The sequence below is a fragment of the Brienomyrus brachyistius genome, chromosome 3 (assembly GCF_023856365.1).
Source record: "Brienomyrus brachyistius isolate T26 chromosome 3, BBRACH_0.4, whole genome shotgun sequence".
NCBI classification, from domain to species: domain Eukaryota; kingdom Metazoa; phylum Chordata; class Actinopteri; order Osteoglossiformes; family Mormyridae; genus Brienomyrus; species Brienomyrus brachyistius.
The window spans coordinates 24,238,602-24,259,059 of NC_064535.1; the positions used below are offsets into that span (position 1 = coordinate 24,238,602).

Genomic DNA, 20,458 nt, shown 5'->3' on the forward strand with positions numbered 1-20,458 from the left:
CGGGGAGCTTCAACAATCCCCATATTCTGTACTTCCTCCTCAGCCAAAGGAAAGACACACACATCCCTGAGGGGCAGCTGTCAGGCTTGCAGCGCTCTGCTCCCGTTTCGTGGACGTACATCTTTTTGTTGCCAAGTCATCGGGTTTAAGGGAGGCGGCTCCAAACCGGACTGATATCCCAACCCATCTTTACTGGAGCTAAATGCAGTGCATCTGGGGCATAATCCCGGTTAAACACTTATAAATGATGTCGCTTTCATCCTGTGGACCCCGAACCTTGCGCAGCCTACGGCGGAGCAATTGGTGCGAGTCACCTGCCCTGTTTCACGCAGCTGAGTCTCAACGACGGCGTCCGAGCCGAAGAGAATCACCGCAAACGGTGCTTTGGAAAACGGCAGGGAGCCTCTCAGTGCAGTTAGACTCACGGGCGACTTAATTATCTGCCGGTTCCTCGTGCCAGTTAAACAGGGACATGCACGGCTCCCTGGCAGGTGTGCAGGGACTGGGGGGGGGGGGCTTGTGAACAGTCCGGCAGCCCCCGCTTACGCCCCCCTCCTCCAGGTCCCAGTCCTGGCCCAGCAAGTTTGGACCCAGTACTAGAGATTGATGGCCTGAGCCAGTTGGGTCCCAACAGCGGGTCAGAAACCCAAGCTGGTACGTGGCGCACTCTGTGCTAGCGTGGGTGTGGGGAGGAGGGAAGGGGGGGGGGTCCCACCTGCTCCCCCCCCCCCCAAGACCTAAGGAAACAGCATCACCTGAGTCTCGCAGACTGTCCGTGGCCCCCGGCGGGGAGGACAGCTGACACAACGGTGCCACAAAGCGCCTGCGTGACTGACCGGGTGGACGGACTTTACGGGATCGGAATGCGCCGTGAGCTATGTGCATCTCATAGCTCAACTGTCAGCGTCGGCTTTGCTCCACCCCACCCCGGCTGCCTACCCGCATACGTACACGCATGCATATCCTGAGAGAGCTCGGCGGGGGGGGGGGGGGGGGGGGTTAGGAATTAATCCTTTTGATCTTGTAGTGAAAGATGCGCCCAGCAGTTGACAATGGATATGCAGGAATGGGGAGCCCGAGTCTGTCCCGCGTCACCGGTGTCACCACTGGGATTTCCTCGAAGGCCATCGGAACGCACGCCCCAGCCCCCCCCCAGCCCCCAGAGCAGACAGTCGCAATCCTGTGGCCATCTGAACCAGGACACGCGCCCTCGCAAAATGAGCTTTTCCCAAATAGTTCCACGCAAACTGCATTACGTGTGCTGCAACCCCATTGGTTAGTTTTATTCCTGCTGTCAGGACACGTGCGGCCAATAAGAATGAGTCCTTGCCTAAAACGAATTAAGTACAAGCCATTCCACTCTAGCCCCAGAACCACATCGCCTCCGAAAAGAACTTTTTCCACATTTGGATGGTGGCCGTGAGTCAAAACAGAGAGGGTTGCCGCCGGTGACGTGAGGTGACAGTCTGGTGCGAGAGCAGATCTCAACATCCTTTGCTCCTAGGGATCCTCCTTACCTCCTTCGAAACGCTGCGTCCAAATGAGATTCCCGGCTCCGTGGCGTCCCCATCCACCCCCCCCCCCCAACACCAAAAAGTCTTTAAATGTATACAGTGTCTTATATACCAAACAGCAGGGAACACACAATATGTTCATAGTCGTTCCATTACTGTTAGACATAATATCAGTATAAGGGTACCTAATAAATATCAGTATTTTGATACTTGGCTGTTTGCAGCACTGCATTTAAACCCAACGGCATGCTTAAGGAGATTCTTGCCTGGGGTGTTTGGATATCACTTGCAGTCCAGACAGAAAGCTCAGATTCATGGGCCATGGAGGTACCTGGGCGTCCCGAGAGGTCTCCACCCGACACATCTGCCTGTAGCTCCACACGGCCGCGGAGGGGACAGCGATTGGCCGTTTCAGATCAGCTTTACACAGACGGTAGGACAGACGGCGGGACAGAGCAAAGCCCAGGCCGGGATGCAGGGTTTCGGAGGAAGGAAATGCTCAGTCACACCCAAGAGAGAACAACAGTCATCCCGCATGCACCACGGCTGTCACACGAGGGCTCGTGCACACGCAGCCCACACGTGTGCTTTGTACGGCGAGCTGACTGTGCTGCCGCGTGTTCACACATACGTAAGCGGGAACGCAAAGAGCTCCTGGGACTCTCAAGTGACAAGACACTTTAATAATGACAGCTATCCAGCTCCCTGAGTCTCTCCTCTCCCTCCCTCTCTCCCTCCACAGACATTCTTCCTCCAGGATATTCAACTCTCAGTGTGGACTGACTGTACCAGAAGCTCACCTCCCCAAACCCTCACAGTCACCTCCAGGCCTCTCTCTCTCTCACACACACACACACACACACACACACACACACACACACACACACACACACACACACACACACACACACACACACACACACACACACACACACACACACACACACACACTCTCTCCCACTGGCAAACACGGGCAGAGACACGCTGATCAGAGCTGCACATTTTCACCCGAGCTGCCCTCGGAGTCGCCACGGGCACCGGGCCCCTGCATGCACCATCACCGTTTCCACGGCGCCCCAGCGTGTGACCTCAGCATGGGGACATCAGGGACTCAGCCAAGCAGGGAAAGAAAGAAGCGGCACAGCCTCCCAGCCGCTCAGGATGTGGCCCGGCTGGATGGATGAGCCGGTAGAGAGGGACTCGCGTTCAATAAACGGCGGCCTACGGCGAACATGGCCCACCTGCTGGACACGGAGCCTGGGCCGGGCCTGAACCCGAGCCAAGCTCTGGAACCGGCCTGCTGGCACAGCCAGCTGCTCAGAGCACATGGCCCCACGACGAGGGCCTCGCGGAGCCGTCCAAAGCGGCTTTATCTGTGCCGTATGACGGCGGTCAGCCTCGCGGGATTATCCTCCCCGGTATTACTGTTTAGCTGTTTAAGTTACCAGCCCCCGATTCAACGGCATAATTATAAATAGCGAGAGAAACATTGGACAGTGCGAATATATAAAACATGTGTTTGCTACTATACACCTCATATAAACTTCATACACCTCTATACACTAAACAAATGTTATATATAACGTACACACACCTCTATCCACCACAAATAAATGTACACATCTCTTTATATACCACATATAAATGTAAACACACCTCTTTATGCCATATATAAACATAGAAATGCCACTATACACCCCATACATACACCACAAATATACATCGCTCTATATACATATATAAATGTACATACACCTCCATACACCACAAATAAATGTACACATCTCTCTATATACCATATATAAATGTACATTCACCTAATATAAATGCGCATACATATCTACACCACACACATACATATATATATATACACCTGCCGATCAGTCTGTGACAATGTCAGGTGGTCAAATACAATAAATCGAATCCAAAGTAAGCAGACAACACAATGCTGACACCTGGGGGGCTGCTGCCGTACACATCGCATGCCCCATGCTGGAAAAACAAACGTCCCCTCACATGCGACGGGTCATGACCCCTTCAGTAGCCATGACTGCAAACAAACTGTTACAGCCCCCCCCACCCAGAGGAGTATGGGGACCACCGGTGTAGCAACATGAACTGCAGGAGGACGATGGAAGGTGATGAAGAACAAAACTGAGGCTGTGACTGGCAGGTGTCAGAAGACCGTTCTGCTTTAATGAACACGCTTCGCTTCATTGAAACCTGGGAGCTCGTCTTATTGGTGTTCGGGTCTGGGCGCTAATGGGACTAGTGCGAGACTCACATCTTCATTTGTCTTTTAGCTGTGTAGCTTGGTGCTCGTGCCGCATACCATGCAGGCGTACAAACGGCTTTAGAATAATCAGACTATTGAAGAATTCCCTGGCGAAGGCGGCTCGTCGGAGTCTCGATTCCCGGATGCATCTTCAGACCACGTTAGAGCCACGCTCAGCCATCGGTATGAGGTCCCCGCCATGGAATGCGAGACTTGCTTTTTTGCCAGACGAACCAGGGCCGGGGCTGACTAAAACGTTCCCATTTGACTCATCTCAGTATTGCTGCAGGAACCCATGAGAATCACGCAAGTGGTTCTAAGTAATCTTGCACATTTCCTAGCCTGCTGCCGCGCAGCTCATTTTTTTTTGTCCGCCATTTTTCTTTGGGGTTGGGCGGAGGTCTCAAAAACAAACACAGACCCCGCTGAGCGGAGCAGAGCGCAGGTCTCACTGCACCGTGGGTCACCACAGTGCCACACCTTCCCCTAATAAACAGTATACCTTTCATATACAGTATTTCTTGGGTTCAGTGTAGCCCTTCCCAGTCTGATAGGCATCAGTTCTCTTCTGGAAGCCTTGGGGAACTTTTTTATCGTATATATAACGATGTGCCTCTTGAAGGCACATGATGACAGTATCACTCGGCTGACGAGAGCCAAAGTTAGTCATTTATTCCGAGCTGGTCTAAATCAGACCCGGCTATTTACAAAAGTCCTCAAAAATGTGAAGCTAATAACAGCTTTATTTGTCTTGGGTTATTTTTATACACCTGCCAGGTTACCTTGCACCCCAAAGATACTTTTCCTCAGACCCCTTGTAAATGTCACTAACAGCAAAAAAAAAAAGATGCAAAACATAGAAGCACGGTGAAAACAGACAGCACACATACTAATGATAATAATGATGCATTTTTAGGGCTGTGGTCCACGGTCCCGCCTGTGCTCTGCATCCAAGTGGAGTTTGCATGTTCCTTCCGTGTCACGCCGGATTCCTCTGGATAAACTGGTTTCACCCCGCAGTGCCAAGACATGCAGTTAGACTGACCGGTGTCTCTAAATCGAGTACAGTGTGTGTGTGTGTGTGTGTGTGTGTGTGTGTGTGTGTGTGTGTGCGCCCTGCCACGGACTGGCATCCTATCTGGGGTTTACCCTGCCTTGTGCTAACACTCCAGAGATAAGCAGTTAGATGCACATATTAAAAACGCGTATCAATTCATAAGTGAATGTAAGCAGAAATGTATTCATTTATAAATGCTGAGCAGCATTGATCTCTAGTGGGAGTCACTGGAGTCATGTGAAGTGGAGCCACTCGATGATGTGTGAACGACGAGGGAGCTTCATTACATTAGGAGGTAACAAGCCACGGGACTGCAGTTACGCTGACAGAGGGGCCCTTTGCGGACAGGAGGCATTTAGCGATGAGCCCGGAGAGGAGCTGGGGAGAGACGCTCTCCCAACCAGCCGCTACGCGCCATTAACGAGAAGCGCGGGAACGAAGCGGAGACTGTACAGTATCGCCGACAGCTTGCAGGTCTGCGGTTCTGGCCGTTCGGGGGCAAATGAGAGACCCCTGAAACGAACAGCGGAATTAGAGCACAGGTGAGTGCTGGGGGGCGATGAGGACACGTCCCAAACACATGCTGGGGGGAGGGGTCCAGAGTGGCTGGCTCATCTTCATCTGGGATTTGCAGTTGGTCCCCCTCCCAACGTGAAAACGATTTGGACATTTTAAGAAAAAAGGGGCTTGTTTTTGAACAAAAACTCCAAAGCCAGACATTTATGCACACCACTCCCGCTTGTGTACACACACACACACACACACACACACACACACACACACGCACGCAAGCCCCCCCAGAATGTAACACTCTCATCCTCGTTACCTCTGCCATCCCACCTCATCACTCTAATCGCTGTGAGCGTGGTGGTCCCCCGCGGGAGCTTAGGGGAGACTTAAACCCAGACATGATATGTCCCATATACCCTACAATGAAAAACAGGTAACGTGGATCAGCAGCTCAACCCACCATAAACTACACAGGAGGGTGGGGGAGGGGGGGTTTAAAAGGGGTAGGTATGTAGGAATAGAACATGGGGTGGAGTAGTGCAAGGGGTCTGACCAAGCAGCACCATGTTCTGCTTCCTCCTGGGGCCCCTGGATCTTCCTTGTCCCCCCCCCCCCGCCACAGCTGCTCTTCCATGCTGTATCCCACAGCCTGGGAAAGAGCGCCCTCTGTCTGCCACTGCGTCAAACACAGGCACTGCCTCCCGTTCTGCTAACAGCATCTAATCTCTTTGCTTCAGAAATGTACAGTTTGTCTTTGTTTAAGAGCAGCTCGGGAGCATGAGAGCCGTGCTCCGACGGGAAGATAGAGCAGCCACACATTCCCCGCTCAGTTCGGCGCAAGGGGGTGGCCCCCCCCCCCCCCCGAAGGATGTCGCCAGCAGATGCGCCGATGATGGAGATAAAGACGGGAATGAGCCGGAGACAACGGCGGTTTGGCAGAGATTTAGACACAGATAGATTAAATAAATTTAATTCAACTTCAAATGCAAACGGGAGACAGAAACCCCCCAGTCACAAGAGTAAAAAATTTTCAAAAACAAACAAAAATATATATATATATATATATATATATATATATATATATATATATATACACACACACACACATATATTTTATATATATCCAATTATATATTTGAAAATACACACACACACACACACACACACACACACACACACACACACACATATATTATACATGTGATTATCTTTTTGAAGAACTAAAAGCAAAAGTTCATTGCAGCTCGTACCCACATGGATGAGAGAGACGTGACGAGCATGAGGGAATACAAGCTGCACGAACGCTGCGGATTTACGCTCACTGTTCCCCACGCCGCCACCATTTTATATCAAACGAACGTGAGCACATGTGCCTCCCCAGCGTTTGGTCCCCGAGCCCACACCTGCTCGCCTCGTCACTCCTTCACTCCTCCTCCGCTCTTTATTCCAATCCAGCCCAGCACTAGGCGGATCGTTCATCCACTCTATTCCTCAGACGTCTGACTCTGGTCCATTTTAAAAAGACCTGTTCCTTCATACCAGGATGGAGTCGTTCGTTTAAAAACGTGCCCGTTAGCTTGTATCCTTCCAGACCCCAGTCAAAGAAAAAAAAAAGATGCCTCGTGGTCCATCGTACACCTGCAGATAACGCAGGGGACCTGTGAAAATGTTCACAGACGTTCGGCAGCAGAAGTGCTTCTGTAAAGCTGGCATGGTAACAGAAAACACCGCTAACAGGAGGGGAGTGTAGCCAGTCCGGGAGAAGGAGAACATCACGGACAAAACACCTCCAGCTGAACGGGAGGTCAAGCTGATATCTATCTGCTCATCCCAGCCGGGTTCTCAGGACGCCCGACGTGCGTTCGATAGTGATCTGGTAGCGGATTTACAGTCACTTCGTAATTTTGTGAATTTTTAAAGACCGCAGCAGCATTTCGCGTGTTTGGGGAATGCGGGCCTTGGATCACTGACAAGACCCGGCGGACGTGCGTCTTTCCCAGGCGTCTGCTTCCCAGAAAGCTGAAAGCCATGCCTCTCTTTCCACTCGCTTTTCTACGCAGCCCCAAAAATGCCATTTTCTGCCACAAACCTGCACTGCAATGGCACGAACTGACCAGACAGGGGCGACCTTTCCTGCCAAATTCTACTTGACATGTGCCTCCTCCCTCTTTCCATCGCTCTCTTGCTCCCTTCACAGCACTTCAAAGCTGCCACCCCCCCCCACCTCACCACCACCCCCAGATTTCCCAGTATTCCAGCACACTGACCACTTGAGGGCTTCAGGGCAGGCAGGCCGAGTGACGGGTCTTGAGGATGGGTTGCAGTAGCTCACACAGCATGGGTACCTGCGGCCTCCCTCCATTGGACCTCTAGCCCAGCCACGTCTCACACAACGCTGCACTGATCCAACACTGCTGCTGAGGCTGAAGGTCGCGGGAATCCCGCAACACGGGCCTGTCGTGGCAGCAATCGACACCCCGCCACCCCTTCGCATCCCGGCGGATTGAACGTTTCCGTTCCTCCAGAATCTCGTTCCACACCAGCCAGCCACAGCCAAAAATACACCAAGCTGAAAGGTAAATAAAGCAGGAAGCCAAGCGAGCATTCAGAAGACAGCCTTTCATGGAAGACTGTTTTGATTGGCTGGAGGGGGAGCTATTTACTAGTGATCAGGAAACCCACGTCTGCATGTCAGTGGGGGGGGGGGGGGGTTTCTATGTAGACTGTGAGACATCCAAAGCCCCCACTTGGATGGCAATCAACAGCAGATAACAGAGATTCCATCTGCCACACCAAACCACCCCCCCCCAGTGTATCACCCAGCAAGCAATCCACATCCACATCCACATCCACATCACCATGTTTCCCGCGCGATTCTACTATTTCGGCATGTAATTTCACTCCGCCTCCTCCTTCACCGTGACCGTGATGCACGGGTGAGCAGCCTGCATGCACACCGGCCGGCGAGCGGAGCCCACGTGCCTTCCGGGGGGGGCTGCATCTCTGTGCTCCTCCTGTAGAGATGGTAACGCCTCGCACACTCCGCTGCTGCCCGTGTCACGTGACATTTTTGGTCGAGACAGCAGCATTTTGGACATCCAAAAGCACAGTGGACTACCAATACCGCAAAGCGTCAGATCGACTATGTGCATGTGCTCGTCCACTTACAATGGGGTTACGTTCCGATGAACCCATCAAATAGTACAAAACATCGTAAGCGGAATCTGATACAAGTAAATATGATCAGTAAATAATTAATGTAACTAAATACCACAGATTGAAAAGTAAATAAACAAATCTAAGTTTATTTGGTTAAACGCGGAGAAAAAAAAAAACACTGTATGAGATGCTTCGATCACTAGACACTGGAGGCCGGGCTGAGTGGATGCTGCCATCGCCTGGCATCAGTAGAAAGTATCGTACGACATATCGCTAGTCCAGGAACAGATCAAGCTTCAGCGCTGGATGACTGCTGGGTGTACATCACTATCGCACAAACAAAAAGCCAAAATATCACAAGTCGGACATGAAATGTACATGAAGAAATACAGTATACATGGATGGATAATACTGTTTGTTCTGTTACTAAAAAGTACTACTGTTACTACAGCATTTAACGGTAGCTGTTACTGCAGTGGTTTATATTACATTTATCTACCCGACGCTTTTATTCAAAGTGATATACTTTTTTTTTTTTTGAGAAAGCAGAGTATGACAGTCCCTGGTGTAACTGGGGGTTAGGGACATTGGGCCCCTGAGCAACTGTGAAATTACTCTGCCCACCCTGGGACTGGAACTGGTGACCCTCCGATCACAGCACCCTAACCCACTGAGCCACAGGCCGCAATTAAAGAGAGCACAGGTATCTAGAGTCATCCTACCGAGAGTCATCCTACCGAGAGTCATCCTACCGAGAGTCATCCTACCGAGAGTCATCCTACCGAGAGTCATCCTATTGATAGACACCGAGAGTCATCCTATTGATTGACACCAAGAGTCATCCTATTGATTGACACCAAGAGTCATCCTACTGAGAGTCATCCTACTGATAGACACCAAGAGTCATCCTACTGAGAGTCATCTTTTGAAATATAAGCCCAATAATAGAAAGCTTTCATTTTCCTCCCCGCAGAAGCATTTAACAGAAATTGATTCCGTTCCACGGGAATATCGATAAAAGTGAAATAGGCTGGTGTTTAGCCGGAATCGTCCCTGGGTAGCTCATGGAGCGGAACAGGCTTTGAGGGTCTCAATATTCCTTTATTTTCATTATTTTTTATACTCTTATTAGAGGTAGACTTTCAGTATCCGTGCCGGCTTTCACCATGGTGAAAAACTGCATGTATTTATTACTTACTGTCACTGTGAAGGCACTCGCACAAAACCAGAAAAACACAGAATTAGCAGTAAAATTAATTATTAAAATGTACATTTTTTAAACCTGTGACTGGTGCCATTAAGAAACATTAACAAAGCAGAATGTCCACTGCAGTGTTGCAGACTAAACAAGTGGAAATACGAAACCACAACGTGGAGACATGATTCGCCAGCTTCGCGCTTTAACAGGTCTTCTGTTCCCTCCTCCGTCCTCCAATACTCAAAGTACCACCGACTGTATTAATATTAAAAAGACACGCAGCACCTTCCTGGTGTCCTTTAAGAAGGTGCCAGACCGGTAATGGTGGATTAGATGTCATTGAGCCTCATTTTCAAATTGTCACTAAGGTGAAACAGTTAACAGTCAAGGTCTAGGTTAAAACAGATTCCTGAGGGTGCCGGAGGGAGTATTTCTCCAAAAACACGCCCCTTCCCGCTCACACCCGCACACAAACACCCGCTTGCCTGCATATAAGTCTCTCAGAAATAGGCTGTGCTGTATAACCGCACAAGCTTAGTACCACACATGTTTCTGTCTTGAAAGACAAACACAACAGAGTACAAGGCCAGCACTGAGGACCACCATCTTCGGGGGGGGGGGGGGGGGGGTCTATGCTCTCCACACCTTCACAAGGCCCCTTGCTCCCAGCCTAACAGCATCATTAGACAGGGCGGCTGCCCTCAGATTCACAGGCATGTCTGAAATCAGTTGTCCACAAAGGCTGCGTGCCCCTAATCTACTCTAATAGCTGCCCCCCCCTTCCTATCCACAGAGGATGGGGTGAGAGCAGACAAAGAGAGTGACAGAGCAAAAACAGAGGGCTCTCAAATTTTCAGCAATGTGAAACAGCTCTCCATGAACCCCCCCACCCGGGCCACTGCCAGCCCAGTGCTGCCTTTTCAGCACGAGCACTCGACGTGTTTCTTTAAACGAGCACACAAAGGGGGGGTAATCAGCCAGAAAATGTGCTCCAGGCAAAGGCTTTGGGCCTAAGCATCGTCACCTAGGGATTACACCCTTCAAACCAGCAAAGGAGGGGGGGGGGGGGGGGCACAGACATAGGGAATGTCTAAATGTCCAGCAGTCCCAGCCTGACTTGTGAGGCCTGCACCATTAAAACGTAGCTTGGCAAAGCCTGAATACCAATAAAAATCTGCCTGAAAATATGTCATACGACCCCCATAATAAAAATAGCTTTGCTATCCCCCACCATCCTCCCCAAAGTGCCTGGGGCAGCAAAGGCACCCGCCTCGCCCTGACCCCCATCTACAGCTGCACTGCTTTGGTGCTACTGTGAGGCACTGAAACTGGGAGGGAGGAGATCTTCCTTCCTCATTTGAGGGCAGGAGCACCACGTTCTGGTTCCACGGTGAGCCCAGTAGAACCTTAAACCACGGCTGCTACGAGGGACTGCGCCATTTCATGATGGGAGAATGCACCCAGAAAGACAGCAGGTTCAGTTCCATTCCGTTTTCAAAGTGGACGCGTGTGTGTCGCCATGACAACCCCCTTCAGCCAATTAGTGTCCCTGTTATTAATATTTGCTAGACTTCTATCACTCCCCAGGCTGCACTCTGGCCCCCTACCGCGCCAGCAAGGCCCCCTGAATGGTCCCACAGGGGTGTAAAATGACGGTATTGAAGTCGTGTTTGCTCAAGTGGACCCAGAAATGCTCTCTTAGGTTTTTTTAAAGCACTTAATGACACCAATTAAGCTTAAGGGCTAGTGCAGCGGTGCAGGCCAGGTGTGTGTGCGGCGTGGGGCGCGAGCGGCAGCGACGGCCGTTCCGGCAGGCCCCAGTTACGAGGCTCCAGGCAGCCGTTTGGACGTCTCGCTCCCGCACCCTAACCCACTCCGCACGACTCTCCTCCCATTCCAGTCTGGCTTTTCCAGGACCGGCGCTCCACTGGCGAAGCTCCGAATTGGGCCGCGGAGTCTCCGTTTCACCAGAATGTGACGAGCACTATGGGACCCGTTTGTCTGAATCCAGCAGAATCACCAATAAACGCAGCATCTGATCCGGAGGCTGGGAAAGAGGCAGCGAAGGGCTTCAAATGGAAACTGGAATTTAGGGAATATTTCCTCTGGAATATTAGAATAATATGCCTGAATTTGGTCCATTTTTGTTTGTTCGGTTTTAAAGTCTTTAAATCAAAACTATTTCACATCTATGGAGATCGGCGCCATATCGCATGAATACTGCTTTGCTAATCGTGGGAACGGTGGGCGGAGAAACCCGGCCATGTGTGGCTGCCGTCCCGGGAAGTGCTCCAGGTAAGTAAAGATGACCTAGGATTTGCAAAACCCACCGATTTAAACTTAAATGAGAATTAATAATACGGCGATTCGTCTGGGCCGCCTTCGGAAATCCTCCGTCTTGTAACTCGAAAACCGCTCATTTATTTTTTATTTTACGATGCAAAGGCCCGGAGGGCCCAAGCCACGGGCGCTGGCCGGGACCGCGGACGTCAACCAAAAGGCCAACACGGTGGGAAGGACACACGCAGGGGGACGTAGGGGGGATGTAGGGGGGATGCAGGGGAACGATCCCCCGGGGAACGTGCAGGGACGCATGGCAATGACGCACTGGCGGCGTTTCCACGCGCACTGCACCGTCGCTAGTGCAGACGTCGTTCAACCACAACGACGCTTTCACCAGATCCAAAGCCGAACCCGTTCCTGTCTGGCAGGATTCAATCATTAAACAAACCTAGAGGGGGGGAAAAAAGGGAAAAAAAATAGAGGAGAATTTCCATGTCGTTGCATCAGACAATCCAGACTTTGGGAGCTGTGAAGGGGCTGCCGTCGCATCCTGGCACGCTGCGAGCTCTGCCCTCGCAAACACGCAGTCCCCACTACGTGCCGCAAAATCACGCGAACTACAGCGAGGAGTCCTTGTGGGAAGACACGCCCCCTCGGACGACAGCCGGCGAAACACGCAGGGGCCCCTCTGTGGTGTCCTCGGCACACCCGTTCTGCGGGGGTGGAGCGACATCAACATCGTCGCCGTCCTCAGGAAATGTGCAAAAATATACATATATTGTACCTCTGAAGGTGGGAGAATTCACATCAGCCGGAAGAGAGAGAGAGACACATGCAGACAGCAGCATCCATCAGAGAATGGAAGAGCGGGAAAGCAGAGAGACAGGCAATCAGACAGACCCTCCCGCACCGCTGCCAGTCAGGTCAAACTGTGAGACTCCTACCAGCACGGAGGAAAATGCACACGGCTGATCAGCAACAGGCAATCAGGCTTCCAGATTATCTCCTGGCTGTTGTGTATTATAATACATAGTATTACCATAAACTTTATCCTAGCAGCAAAAAATAAATAACCCAACTATTAAAGGAACACACAGAATAAACTAGACTGATTAGACGCACTATTTTACAGGAATATTTCGATATTATACCAACATTGTCATTCTTGTAAATTTCTGTGTCTCTCACTGCATGTACATTAACAGAGAAATACAATCAAGAAAAGGGATAGGAGGAGGAAAAGTTACCCGTATATTCTGTTACAGCTCAGAGTGACCGTGTGTGTGTGTGTATGTGCACACACAGGAGTGAGTCATGGCTCTCTGTGGGTGCGTGTGCGAGTGTGTCCCGGGTGCAATGCGGCAGGTGCACCATTTATGTTTTTATTTTCTGCAGTCCGGCCGTACCCCCCCAGGAGAGTCCGCTATCGGTCTTAACGCAGCCGCATTCCTCGTCAGAGAGCCGAAGAGCTTCTACCAGTGTCCACACTGCCGGCACGGTTGCCTTTGTTACGTCTGGCAGAGGCGGCATAAGAGCCGATGACACCGGAGTCAATCTGAGGAAACAGCAAAGGAAGCGTGACTGCCCCCTACAGGCGCAGTGACCCAGGGCCGGATCGTAATGCTCACCCTGCCTCCGGAGAGCCAGGGTCTGATTCGCTGTGTGGTGTGGCCCCCCATCCTTGGAGAACCGCAAACTCGCAGGGCCCCCGGTCTCATACCCAGCTCTGATATGACTAGGTTATCCTTAGGCCAATCTGCTACCTTTCAGTCTCCAGCAATATTGTTTCAAAACTGTCCCTCACAGCCCTGAGGTGGTGGCGGTGATGGTGGTGGTGGTGGTGGGGGGGGAATACATCAGTACATCTAACCATCCCTATTGTCCTCCATCTCGCTGCTGGGCAGGATGGATCTGGAACCAGGCACAAGGGGCCCAACAGGACTTGGGGCCCTCAGATGTTACAGACCATGGGCCCCTTTCACTCCGACGCTCATTAAAAGGGTCCCAGTTGTCAGGCATTTTTAAAGAAGGGGACCCCGACAGCACTGGCCCAAGGTCAGGACTCTCACACTGGAGAGGACAGCGGTTCTGTCCCTGGGTGATCCAGCACCAAAAAGCAGCGATAAGCTGCCCCAGGGGCTGCCTGTACAAGCGCCTGTCACTGATGAGCTGAGCTCATGACTGACAGCAGTACAAAACCCTCATCCTACCTTCACCTCCTCCAGGCTTCAAACTCCCAGAACGCCATTTAGGATTCACAAACTATTTTCTCAGGCAAGGCAACAAAGGAAGGTTAAACCCTTTATCATGACAAAAACAAAAGCATGTGTATTTCACCAGGCTCGTGGGACACTGATATGCTCTTAAAAACATCAGACCTCTGGGCCCATCAAAAGAATCCACCAAAAGGAACGTTAGGCCCAAGACATGGTGCTTCTCTAAAATTCCACGCAGAAATTCCCTGCCATCTACGAACAAATAGATTTTTTTTTAATCTATGTCTTCAGTATTTGTTTGGTAACCAGATCATACAGTTCGAGGGAAAAACACTCTTTCTGAGATTAGTTTCTCGGGTTTATATTGTGTACAGGCCCACTTGGGTCAGACTTGTTCTGGGGTAAGATTATACTGACAGTACGCAGGCTTTGCTGCCTGAACTCAAAAAGAGTGTAAGAGTGAGAAAAACCCGCGTAAATCACTGAATAAACAGAGGAATATTCAGAATTCCGCAAAGCGGCAAACGCTGCATTTCTGTTCCGGTTACAGCGCCTGTATTCGTTTACCAGGAATGCTATTTATTTATTTTTACTTTAATGATACTGTAAATTACGGATTACAACTATATTTTTCATTACTGAAAATCTGGAAGTATATAACAACGTTAAAACTCAATGAAAGTAAATAAATGGATACAAATCTTACGTCAGTTTAACAAAATTAATTAAACATATAATGGTCTGTCAAATAGGCAAATACAAGTAAAGAGCCAGTACATTAGTGTACGTTAAAAATAAGCAAAAATAAGATTTACTGAATTAGTTTTCTAGTTTATTGTCATAGTAATATATAATTGCGAAATGAATGTGAGAAACAATTCTTGTAAAACTCCAGTTCGCTTAAACAAAACTTTTGTACTACTGACGCGTATTCCCGCAATCACTATATACTTGTTTAAAATACGATGTAATACAAGCATATATATTCAAATAAAAACGCCAAAACTCATGGGAGGCGAACATAAATGCCGCTTTAATTTTACACGAGAGGAAAACTAAGGTTATGAGGAAAGTTTCAAAAATAGGAGAAATTCCGTACCGATGCAACTGACTGCGCTACTAAATTCATATGGAAATATTAAAATTTACATGTGAGAAATTACAGATTAGATATTAGGACCTCCGTATTCTTGGAAATTGGGACACGTGAGGCAAATCATTATGACAAGGAAAAATATTATTATTATTATTATTATTATTATTAATAATAATAATAATAATAATAATAATAAACGGGGTAATTTTCGCAAGCTTGCGTGCTTTTTAAATGCAAGGCCAAACAAGTCGGTGGCGAGCTGCCCCCCGGTTACACTTAATTAAAACAATTCTCTGTATGGGATATTTTCTCTGTTTTAACAATAGTTTAAAAAACTAATGACTGGAACTCAGAAACTAGATTCGTTAAACGGCGATTTCCAACAAACACACGCGCATATTCACCCGTGTGTCTGCAAACAACTTTAAAAAAAAAAAACTAATTATTTTAAATACATCAAGCTTTGCTATTAGTGGTCGGACTAAAAGTTCTTTTGCTGGACTCAGGTCGGTCACTTTTATATGGGCTACCTCAAAGTGCCAGGTCTATTGTTCGTTCAGTTTGTCTTTTATGAGGGGGGGGGAAACACACACGAAGTTCAATGAAAACAAGCACATTCTCTCGTATAGTAAAAGGTAGTGAGAACATGTCGGTCTTTAGACGAGCCGGGGCTGCGACTGCACAATTTTCAACATGTGGTTGTTAGTTTAGTTTTGAAAAGAAACTAGTGATGTTTAAGATCGGAACTTACAGCATGAAAAGGACCCACACGAGAGTAAACAAGAATGAGACAATTGCATTGCTTCCTTTTTTGCAAAGAAACGTGCCGGTCATTGTGTTACAATTATACATTTCAATAGTGCGCCCGTGTAAAATCCAAAGCAGCTTTTTAAGCTGGTAAAAGCTGGTAAAAGGTCTTACTTGTATCGTCGGGCTCGGTGTCCTCCGGATAACAGGGATTCCGACACTTAGTCCAAATCGCAGGACAAGCCCGTGTCGGTACGGTGATGTCCGCCTTTTCTCTTTTTTAGTCAGTCAGGAGTTTCTTCAGCGAGGGGGTGGGGGGTAAAAAAAGTGTTTCAATTCCAAATGAAATCAGTTTAGCTTGGCAAATCTGGGAGCCATGCGATTTGTTTTCGTTCAACTATTCATTTCGGAAGAGGCTCATAAAGATGGGGACTGTCTGTGCCAATGGCTTGTTTAGGAGCGGACTCTTCCGATCGCTCGTACGGCTCTCTAACATCCCATCGCCGGCGCTTCCGAAGTGCCTCTCGGTGACTTTATCAAAAGCAACAGGTGTCAAAAGAGCCCAGCGAGACGCCGGCGTGCGAATCGGACCTTCCTGTTCTATGAGCAGATGCGTGCGGCTCGGCAACTGGTGAACAGCGGTCTATTCCAAACGAATAATAAAAAAATTATATATTCCCGTTCTCTACAGCATTGGAGCAGCCGACCTCGTACAAAGCGCCGCAAATTGCGGATCAGCTGCTGAATGACTCGTCTTAAGTTCATCTGGAGTTGCGTGGAAGCGAGTCAAACCCTCCCGCGAAACTTTAAAAACTCTTACGTAAACTTTTTTTCCTCCCCCCTACGGTCTCCTCATTATATATAAATCACGCAGAAAGCTATACAACTATTTTGAAAAAAGAAAAGTGGAAGAGACGAACGCCTGAGCTGATCTAATCCGCAGCCGCTGGGCGTCCAGAGGTTCCTGACTATAGGGGCCGAGCGATCGTCTGGCTTGTCCGCCCTCCGCCGATCGGGCTTGAGCTGTCGGGGCAGCCGAGGTACCTGAGGGAGCCCCAGGAGCGAGCGTGCGCACACTGGCGAACTTCAAGACAACTTTGGGGGGGATCTCCTTAAAATGGCAGCGCACGGTCAGACTTTCTTTGGGAGCATTCCCCCCCTAAAAATGTCACCGTATCTGTGTACCAGCATTTCTCTCTGCATTAAGAAGCCTGTCGCATGAGAGCCGTGTAAAAATGTTTTTAACAGCAGACGCACATATATATGTTGTATGTAAAGGTTACCCTACTTTATTACCCTACATTTGGAGTAAATAAAGTTACATATTACAGTACATGCGTGTATTCACATTCTTTTAGTGATTTTATTGAAATATTATAGTATTTTTCTATTCAACTTTTCTCAATCTCAAATTTTTCCTCAAATCCAGTGTAATATTCCTCGTGGTTACAGGTATAAATGCGTGAGTAATGCGTTTTCATGTGGGCTAGAGAATGAAAACGAAAGATATGATATTAGTGCAAAACACAGTGAAATGCAGAAGTTGCTAAACCAGGTGACAGCTTACAGTAGGAAACTCAGTGTGACCATAACACTATACTATAAGTACTTTGAGAAGAGTCACCAGGTTTCGTAAGGTTTCACGATAATCTGCTTGTTCTCTTAACTCAATGGACAAAACAGGCAGTAGCCCAAGGGTTTCAAGATTATGCGGGGCCTGCTGTCCGAAGAATCAAGATGGTCTAGTAAGTCGGACATGAGGACAAATTCTGCATGACTGATGTGGTACCTTTGTGATAAAAAAAAATTATAAATTGTATTAAGATTCTCCAGGGAACATGAATGATAGACTACATTGTAACATCAGAGCCAACCAAGTTATTTGCCCCTTGAACCTGTAATACAAACTCCATCCTTCTTGTGTCTGAACACATTGGTTATGTTCTGGTTTGGACCAGAAGGAGAGTGAATGAGGCAATGTGTGTGTGTGTGTGTGTGTAGGGGGGGGTGGGTTGAAGATTGCGGCACAGGTGTAAAAATCATATCAGTTCATGCAAACCTGTCAGTCAGGGGAGGCAGATAGGGGCCCCCCTCCCCTGTGTGAGGCTAAACAGACGTCCAACCTGGGACCTTGACATCACTCCCTTTCTCGCAGCTCACGTTCTCCTGTGCAACGATTCTGGAACGTTCTCCCATTAGATCTGCGCTTGGAATTCATCCAGACTCATCGGCCATTGAAAATATTGTTTGGTTAGTTTATATTCTCCGTTGACCGGCTGCACATTTTTACCCTCAGCCATGGTTCGGACATCAGCCCAGGGACCCAGCGCCTTCATTAAGGGAGACTGATTCGTCTCGAATGGACTTTTTCATTTCCCTTCTGGGAGCGTGCTGTTTGAAGATGCGGGAGAGTCCACCCTCCAAAAACCTGTCAGAATTAACGTCGCTACAGCTTTCCTGCTTTCCCTCGCATTTAACCACACGCCTGTTCCAGGTCCAATTTGGATCGGAACCCGGTCCCTGCCCTGTTAGTAGATACGACCTTGGGGACAGATGTGGACTGTGGTCCAGTTTCTGTTCCTGCTCCCCGTGTTTGCTTACCTGACAGCAGCCTCGATGGTGATAATGTAATGTGTCAGGTTTAGAGTGTAACAGCGTTTGGGTGATAACACACACCGACTGGAGGAGTGATTAACACAGGAACAGCACTGGCGCGCTGACGGTGTTGAAGGTGTTCTCTCTGTGAGAGCCAAGTTAAAAAGTCAGATTATTCTAGGTACGTCCTGTCGAATTTCTACCCATGATTCCTCCTGCTTCTCGCCGTTCTCCATCACGCCATCCGCAGCTTTTTATAAGCACTAGAAATTTCAGGCCGTTATTCTCAGCAATGAAAGGTAACACTCTGATTAAAAACTCATTAGGGGGAAAAAAATATATTTTTAAAAAGGGCCATCTCTCCAAGCTTCAAGTTTTCCAAATATGGGTACAGTGTTATTTTAGGATTCCGTCCCCCCCCCGCAATCAGTGTGTTTTTGGCGGCCGTGACTGAAACCGCACCGTTTCACGCCCACACCCCGTCGTCCTTGTTGCACGCAGAGACGCCGTTTGCACACATGCGGCTCAGTGGACATAAAAAGGGGAGGGGCTGGGCTTAGTGACGGGGTCTGTGCCGCACTGAGCCCAATGGGGGAGGGGGGAGGGTGTCGCTGGAGGTTTGGGGGAAATCACATGACCAGCCCAAGTGGAAACCCACAGATGCTCGCGAGACCTGGGGATGATGGGGGAGCGGCGGCTCGAATTCAGAGATTTCTGGATTAGAACCACATTTGGGACTAGGCCTCCGTGGGGGGGGGATACTTGGAAATTTGCACATCTGCACGATGGCATTTCTTATCCCACATATGAACTTACACATCTTATTAGTGGGTAAAAATTGCGTTTTTTGTTTTTTTTTTAAACTTATTTCTCCTCTCTGGCCATCTTGCATCCTTTTTCTCTCACCACACCACTCTAAAACCACACCTATATTAAAAGACAATGGTAACCACACCGGCAACATCCCCCCCCCCCCCCCCCCAATCCCCCATCCTGGAAACGGCGGGCATTTATAGTGGGACGCAAACCAATTAACCTGCCGTGCAGCCTTTCTGCACCTGACCCGGAGCTGCTGGTGGTTCGACTCTCACTGGAAGGTGAGAAACAGCCTATTTTTAGAGTTGTGGCGTTGTCATGGTGAGGCTACGTGAAGGCTGAGGAAATTCCATAACACGTTTGGTATGGGGTGGCAGAGAGACCAACTCACCGAAATGGCATTTCTTCCTAGCCACACACTGACCACTCTGCAGCTGTGGACGATGCATCCAGGGTCACGTCATGGCCTCAATCTGCACTACGTCACTCCCTATTTTCTGTGGCCGTGAAGAGCATGGTTCCTTCTGAGAACGTGGGAGAGGTTCAGCTGGGGTTTACGCATTACCGGCCTCCAGCATCACGCTTTTTATCCATGTAAAACACTGCCTATTTCACCGGAGAAATTATGCTCATGTCCCCAGTGGGATCCGAACCAGCCACCTTAAGATTTTACATCAGCATCCTCTCAGACATCAGGCCTCCTGTTTCCTGTCCGATTGTTTGGATACTCGGGGGGGGGGGGTGCAGGGGGAATACATGTCACATGTCAGCAGTCCAAGGACACCATCGACAACCACGGACGCCACACATTCAGTCAGCCTGTGAGTCCCAGAATCTGCAAAGGACACGCTGCAATGGTGATGACTACAGGCACTGGCACCTGACGCGACCTAAGCGAGTTAAACCCTTCCGTTACCTGTACTCAACTGAAAAAGTGTTCCTCCATCATGATGAGTGCACCCTGAGTGTGTAGTAAAACCACAAAAAGTATG

The 20,458-nt window shown here is 49.1% G+C and overlaps 1 protein-coding gene across 1 annotated transcript in view; it reads right to left on the bottom strand.

The window, feature by feature from the left end:
• The window catches only part of wnt5b (wingless-type MMTV integration site family, member 5b), a 52,720-nt gene extending 35,513 nt beyond the window's left edge, over positions 1–17,207 (bottom strand). Inside the window, exon 1 of the mRNA XM_049008805.1 lies at positions 16,230–17,207. The gene's annotated coding sequence lies outside the window, so the exon portion shown is untranslated. The remainder of the gene's footprint in view (positions 1–16,229) is intronic.
• Between the last annotated feature and the right edge of the window lie 3,251 nt (positions 17,208–20,458).